We start from the raw sequence: 8,135 nt of genomic DNA, 5'->3' as shown, positions 1-8,135 counted from the left end.
TTTTAAATTGGTGCATGAGGCAATACTACTTCTGTTTATGGCTATACCAAGGATCCAATTACAAAAGGACAACTCTGTGCTGACAAATAGTAAAGAAAGTGGGGGTGAGGGGGCGGGAGGAGAAGTGTGTGGGCTTTGACCTTGAGCTGTTTTAAAAAAAAATACTTTTTCTACACCTTTTTGCTGGGGGAATCTGAAGCTGTAACAAAATTTGGGTCGCATAAAGGTTACCTGAACTTACTACTGGGCTCAGACTCTCATTGAAAGCTTTCAGCTCAAGAGGTTTTTGTTTTAAAGCTGCTCATTTCTTTCAGCCTCTTGCACTGAGTTTCCAATGTTATGTATCAGATGGAGCGGTGAATGAGTAGCTAGTATTAGAAATTGTAAATGTTTTAGGGAATGCAGGTACTGCGTTGTTTTATCAGCATTGTAAAGTTTCCTGGTGGAAGTGTGGGCTGTGTTCACTAGAAATGTGTTGTGGAGGTGTCCAGTGTTGGACTGGTGTGCACAAAGTTAAAATCTCACAACACCAGGTTATAGTCCAACAGGTTTATTTGGAAGCACTAGCCTTAGGCGCGCTGCTCCTTCATCAGGTAGCTGTGGAGCAGGATCAGAAGACACAGATTTTATAGCAAAAGATCACAGTTTCATACAACTGATAGGAGATATTGAACAAACCTTGATTGCTGTTAAGTCTTCCATCTTTTAGAATGGATTGCAGGTTTCTGTTCATTTTATGTAAATCCCAGAACTACTTTTATTCATGTTCTCAAGATGACTTAAGGTTTTATAAAAATAGGTGACATCTCAGCTCAGACAATACATGAAAGGTGAGAGGTTCGGTCTGTCTGTATCCCAATCTTGAATCAGACTGGTTCTACTCCCAAAGTATGAGTTGATAAAATATGACATGGATTGATTGCCTTCATTAACTGCCTGCCGATGTTTCCACAAAAAGCACACATTGAATCTATCTGCAAATATAATACTGCAAACGTAAATTCATACAAGTCCATTGTATGTATGTGCGTGCATGAGAGAATAGTGAGTGCATGTAAGTTTTTTCGTGTGGTGTATAATGGAGTATGAGCCTGTGAGAGGGTGTGTGCAGTGATGGGTTTGTGTGTGTGTCTGAGAGAGACCATATGTACGAGAGAGGGTTTGCGTGAGTGTGAGAGAGTGAGATCACCCAAAGTTATCCTCATGGGTTCTGAACTTGGCCATCAACCTCTGCTCGGCCACTGGAAACAGTTAAGCAGTGACACAACACACATCGGAGAGGACAGAGTGGCACTTGTCTCACAGAAGGTGGGAGGCTCTGGATGCTATCATCCAGGGGAAACACACACTGGAGGACCTTCGGCTCAGACAGATTCAGCTGGAAGCCAGGCTGCAGACACGGTGGTGGTGGTGGGTGGGGGGATCTTAACCGGACACTTTATTCTGGGAGATGGTCATTCCCCTCAGGACAGTCTTCTGATTGGGTCTGGGATTGTCTCTGTTCTCTGCAGTTGCCAGCAGGAGGCCAGATGATATTATTGTCTGTCTGGTGCCAGGATTCAGGAACCGATAAGAAGAGGGAGAGAGAATGGATGGTGATGACTCTACCTGGGAAATGGCTTATTTTTAAAATTAAGAATAGCTAAAATGATATATTCAGAAACATTAGTAAAGCATGTTCAATTTCATTAAAAAGCTGCAGACATCTTTTGAAACTTGCATTGAAATATGTGCAGTTAGGCCACAATTGAGGACAGGCTGTCATGGGTGAATGACTTATTCCTAGTCTTGTGAAATTGGCTCTGACTATGTCGAAAAAGAATCATAGAATTGTCGAGCACAGAAACAAAGCCTTCGGTCCCGACTGACCAGATATCCTAAATTAATCTAGTCTCATTTGCCAGTACTTTGCCCATATCCCTGTAAACCTTCCTGTTCATGTCCCATCCAGATGCCTTATAAATGTTGTAATTGTACCACTTCCTCTGGCAGCTCATTCAATACACGCACCACTCTCAGCATGAAACAAGTTGCCCCATAGGACACTAAGTTTTCCCCACTCACCCTAAAACTAATGTCTTCCACTTCTGGACCTTGCCACCCCAGGGGAAATACCTTGTCTATTTACATTATCTATGCTCCTCATGATTTTATAAACCTCTATAAGGTTACCCCCTCAGCCTCCAATACTCCAGGGAAAACAGCCCCAGCCTATTCAGCCTCTCCCTGGAGCTCCAACCCTAACAACATCCTTATAAGTCGTTTCTCAACCCTTCCAAGTTTCTCAACATCTTCCCAATGAGTGATCAATAGAGCTGTGAACAATCTATTTTTGTTGGGGTGTAAGAGAGGGCATTTCTTGAGGCCAATGAACTTTCACACTGTTTTTATTTCTAATCCGAGGTCCCTCAAATTTTCCCCATTTACCCTAAACCTTTGCCCTAAGCCTTAGGACCCCGACCCTGGGGAAAAGATATACAAAATTTGAGCAGCCAGACAAAATGCAGTAGGACTAAAAAGTCGAGCCACAGATGGGGGAAAAGAAAGTGGCTCCAGCCTTTTTTTCTCCTCCTGGCATTTGGACACTTCAAACCTGTCAGTAACACCAGCTCCCAGGATCTCCAGCCTCTCTGTCAGCAAGCACTGCGCATGCTCCTCGGAGTCAGCAAAAAAACTGTGCCGCCAGCTGCTCGGTGTCCGCGCACACGGCTCACGTCCTTCTTTTGATGGACCAATAGGAAGCACTGGAGGACCGGAAAGAGACTGGTCCTCCTGCCAATCAGAGCGCCCCTATTGTCCGAATACGGAAGTTGGAACATGAGCTTCGGAAGTTGCTGTTGTTGCTCCTCTCTCTGAATGAAGATTGAACTTCACTCTAGATTGCAACCTCCTTCCTCTGTCCAACATCTGTGAGTACGGCACTCTCTTTTCTCACCATATTTTTCGTTTCTTTTCTAAATTCTGAGCTTCAGTTGTTGACTTGCAGCAACTGAAAGGAAATGGGGTGAATCGGGGGTTGGGGGAACAGACTCTGCAAACGTTGGTCCAGGTCTGTCTCCATTGGCAAACGCATTAACACAACGTGATGATTTTGCCTTTGCTGTGGAAGAAAATGCAGAAAAAATGTCATTGTTTAGATGCTTATAAACTGGGATGTGGAGAAAGTGAGGGCTGCACATGCTGGAGATTAGAGTCGAAAAGTGTGGTGCTGGAAAAGCACAGCAGGGCAGGCAGCATCCGAGGAACAGGAGTGTTGGTGATTTGGTCACGAGCCCTTCGTCAGGAATGATGTGTGGATGTACAATGGGGTCTCAGCGTCCTTCCACACCAGTCACTGCCAGTTGTCAGACAGGGTGTAGCAAGCAATCAGCAAGGCAAGTGGTATATTAGCAGGAATTCAGAAGTTGGGATGGCTTTCTGTGATCAGGCAGTCATTGAATATATTCAAGCCTGTGTTCATCTGATTTCTGAACAACAAAGAAGTGGATGGTGATGGGGGAAGGTAAAAATAATGGTTTTAAGACCAGTATAGAACAGTTACAGTCATACAGCACAGAAACAGACACTTCAGTCCAGCTAGTCCATGCTGCTATATTCATAAACTAAACTAGTCCCACGTAGTTTGGCTCATATCCCTTTGAACCTTTCCTACTCATGTACTTATCCAAATGTCTTTTAAATGTTATTACTGTACCTACATCCATCACTTCCTCAGGACATTGATTCCACACACAAACCACTGTCTTTCGAAAAGAAGGTGTTCCTTGTGTGTTTTTTTAAATCTTTCTCCTCTCTCCTTGAAAGTTTGCTCCCTAATCTTGAAACCCCCACCTGAAGGAAACAGCACCAGCCACTCACCTCATTGACACCCCCTCTTGGTTTTATAAACTTCATAGGCAACCTCTCAACTTCCTGTGCTTCAGTGAAAAATGTCCCAGCCTATCCACCTAGATGTAGGTATATTCACATCCAGTTATGATCTGTTCGATGCTGGTGCATGCTCGAAAGACCAAATGGCCTACTCCTGCTCCCAATTCTCTCACTCTGTGTCCAAGACAGCAAGAGACCATAAGACAGAGGATCAGAAAGTAGGCCATTCAGCCCATCAGGTCTGCTCATACCACACAATTGTGGCTGATATGTTTCTCAACCCCATTCTCCCACTTCCTTCCTGTAACCCTTGATACTCAAGAACTTATCTATCTCAGTCTTAAATATCCTCAGTGACCTGGCCTCCACAGCATCATGTGGCAATGAATTCCATGGATTCACCACTCTCAGGCTGAAAAGTTTCTCCTTATCTCCCTTCTAAAAGGTCTTCCCTTTTCTAGTCCCTTTCAGCTCCTGGTCTCTCCCACTAATGGAAACATCTTCCCAACGCCCACTTTGTTTAGGTCTTTCAATGTTCTGTATGTTTCCATTAAATCTCCCCTGAGTGAGTGTGTGGGCCTGTGTTAAGGACTAATCCAGACCACTCAAAACATTTTTAAGCAGGCAGCCCCAGACCATAACTTTGTAATTTGGTTTAGTCAGTGTCTAGTGAAAATTATCTGGAGTAAATGAGCTCAGTTGACTACTAGATTTTAAAACAGACAAAAATTATTCTCAAAATTACACAATGCAACACAAAGATCAGAATAAAGAACTCCTACAGAACTCAGCCTATCCAACTAGACTCAGTTATGCTGTTCTGAATATACACAACTGTCCCAATAAGCCAACTCCCTTTGAAAACCATTATAAATGGAACACATGCTTATAGGTTGAAGTTGAGAGACAGGAAAGAGAGAGAGAGAGTTTCCACACAGCTCCCTGTTGAACTTGCAACCAGTTCAAGACTGAACTAAAACTGCTCTGGTCACTCCCTTTTCTTTATACAGGTCACTTCTAAAACATGACCAACTTGGCCTGAAGTTGCATCTGTTTACATATAAACAAAAGGTCTCTCAAAATTCTTTTCATCTCTGTTCAAACCAGACTGATCAGAACCTGGCCAGTTTATTACCTCTCTGAAAAAAGTCATGAACAGCGTCTCCTTGAGCCAGGGAAAAGCTTTTAGTCCAAAAAAGGAACTAGCTTTGTGACCCCTGTTCATCAGCATGAACCAGACCCTTCAGGATGAGATGCAGCAGGAATTAGGTTCAACAAAGTGAGAATGGAGGGAGATTGCGTGGGATGGAGATTTTTCAGCTTCCAGGGAATTAGAGAGGAAAAAGAGTTTGCTGTAAATTAGAATTGATCGGATGGGCCAATGGCTGAGGAGTGGCAGATGGAGTTTAATTTAGAGAAATGTGAAGTGTTGCATTTTGTTCAAGCAATCCAGGCAGGACTGACACAGTGAAGGGGAGTGTCACAGAACAGAGAGACCTTGGAGTGCAGGTTCATGGTTCCTTGAAAGTGAGTCTTAGGAGGTCATGGAGTGGCTGTACAGGACATTGGTTAGGCTACTTTTAGAACTGTGTTCAGTTCTGGTCTTCCTGCTACAGGAAAGATGTTGTGAAACTTTGAAAGGGTTCAGAAAGGATTTCAAGGCTGTTGCCAGAGTTGGAGTGTTTGAGATACAGGAAGAAGCTAAATAGGCCAGGGAAATTCTCCATGGAGCATTGGAGGTTGAGGGGTGACCTTATAGATGTTTATAAGGGGCAGAATAGGGTGAGTACCCAGGTTAGGTGAGTCCAAAACTAGACGGCATATGTTTGCAGTGAGAGGGAATGATTTAAAAGGGACCTGAGGAGCAACTTTTTCACGGAGGGTGGTGGAGGCTGATACAATTACTACAAAATTTAAAAGGCATCTGGATGGGAATATGAAGAGGAAGGGTTTAGGGGGATATGGGCCAAATGCTGGCAGATGATTTAGATTAATTTAGGACGACTTGTTGGCACAGATGAGTTGGGTCAAAGGGTCTGTTTCCGTGCTATATGTCTGTAATCGTCTTTGGTGAAAGCAGAAGTGTGGTTGTGAAGACTGGACTTTCAGAGCAGCTTTCAAAGATGTTTTGCCTTGATTTGGAACAGAAGAAGTTACAATGAAATCTTTCGTTTGTGAGACAGCAACTGAGTGAGTGAAGACATCCTGGAAAGTGGAAATTCATTGAATTGTGGGGATGAAGCCATACCCTATCCAGTCATTTCTGATGGTAGATGAGACCAGGCTTCAAGATGAGGGGGAGTAGATTTAGGAGAGAGATGAGGAGGAACTGCTTTTCCTGGAGAGTAGTGAATCTATGGGCAATTTAGCACGGCCAATCCAAATCAAGGCCAGTGAGCAATGTCGTGATCTGGAGAATTAACATCAGAGAATGATAGAAAGGGACAACGAGAGTAAATATACCAGCAATCAAAACTGGATTCTAAAGATCACAAAAATTGAAAATAAAAACGGTGTGTCTGAATGTGTGCTGCATTGTAACAAAAGCGAGTGAATCGACTGCACACATTGAAGAGAATAATTATGATCTGAGACTCCTCACGGAGATATGGCTTCAGAATGACAAGGATTGGATTCTGAACATTGAGGGGGTAGTCAAATGGAAAGCAGGATAATGGGAGAGGTGCTAATGAAAGCACAGATCACAGAGTAATCTGGTGTCAGCTCGGATTTCAGCTCCTGGTTTCTCTATCCTCTGTTGATTTTCCTGTTCCAACAGAGTAAGATGTGGGTCTGCTCTCAGCTCTGCTGGATTTCTGCTGAGGTTTTGACCCCATCCCCCCATTCCCCCCATTCCTTCCACCTTCTGGAACAATAAAACATTCAGTGAATTGAGACCCAACGCACAATCTCCCAGTCTTTCAAACCAATCAGACACAAGTGTAGTCATACCATGGAATCAAACAAGAAAAATGAAACAAAATTTAAAAATATATAGGTCCTTCAGCTTAATTAGATTAGGTTCCTATGGTATGGAAACAGGCCTTTCCACCCAAAAAAGTCCACACTGATCCTCCAAAGAGTAACCAACCCAGACCCATTCCTCTACATTTACCCCTACCTAATGCACCTAACTCCCTAGTGCTGTGAGGTAGCAGTACTAACCACTGAGCCACCATGCTGCGCTCAAATGTTTGTTCATTGGGAAGTAAACCAGAAATAGAGTTTTCCCAGGACTCTCTCCCTTACATCTAACTATTAGTACCCATTTAGTAATAGTAACTATAACTATTAGTATGATTTATAACAATATTTACACCAACGTAAATAAAGCATCTGTTATCATATAGACACAGAGATATACAGCACAGAAAGAGACAATTTTCTCCCTCATGCATGCACACACGTAATTGACAGGATGTTCTAGGATTTACATATTATTGATACCTGCAACCCATTCTAAACGATGAAATACTTAATCCCGGTCTGTTCAATATGTAATTTCAATGGCATGACGCTGTAATGTTTTTCCATGAATTCTGTGCCTTGTGACCTTATTCTCCACAATCACCTGATGAAGGAGCCGCGCTGTTAACACCAGTCCTTCCAAATAAACCTGTTGGGTGTTTGATTTTTAACTTTGTCCAGGTTAGGTTGGATTGGCCAAGCTAAATTACCCGTAGTGCCCAGGGATGTGCACGTTAGGTGCATTAGTCAGGGTGGTAGGGAGATGGGTTACCCTTCGGAGGGTCGGTATGGACTCCTTGGGCCGAGTGGCCTGCTTCCACACTCTGGGAATTCTCTGAAAGGAAGGGATTACCCAGTTGCAAACTGCAGGGCTGCGCAGGCGCAGTGCGCGGAGCTGTTGTCGGCCTTTCCCCGCCCCCTCGCTTCATCTATGACGTCACAACGCGGAAGTGGCCCTGTCAGTTTCAGAGTGAAACTCCCTCCCTCTGGGCAACTCTTCATCCCGGGAGGGAGTGGGGGTAACATCTGTTCACTTGTAGCAACTGGAGTGATTCCAGGGAGGGGGCAGACTCTGCAAACTCAGGTATGTGTCTGAATTACCCGGGTGAGGAGGGACGGAGGGATGGGATGGGGCTGTTTTCCCCATCGCGCCAGAGTCTGAAGGGGAACATTACAGACTTTTTATAAAAGCATGAGGGGCATGGATAGGGTCAAATAGATAAGGTCTTTTCCTTGGGATGGGAAGTACAGAACTAGAGGGTAATAGGTTTAAGGCGGGGTTGGGGGGAAGACTTAAA

The 8,135-nt window shown here is 43.9% G+C and overlaps 1 protein-coding gene across 1 annotated transcript in view; it reads right to left on the bottom strand.

Moving 5' to 3' along the window:
• Window positions 1–8,135, bottom strand: part of LOC132808216 (zinc finger protein OZF-like) — a 69,542-nt gene that overhangs the window by 8,277 nt on the left and 53,130 nt on the right. The gene's annotated exons all lie outside the window — the stretch shown is intronic.

Source organism: Hemiscyllium ocellatum (assembly GCF_020745735.1).
Source record: "Hemiscyllium ocellatum isolate sHemOce1 chromosome 27 unlocalized genomic scaffold, sHemOce1.pat.X.cur. SUPER_27_unloc_37, whole genome shotgun sequence".
Lineage (NCBI taxonomy): Eukaryota > Metazoa > Chordata > Chondrichthyes > Orectolobiformes > Hemiscylliidae > Hemiscyllium > Hemiscyllium ocellatum.
This window is presented reverse-complemented; position numbering and strand designations above follow the sequence as displayed.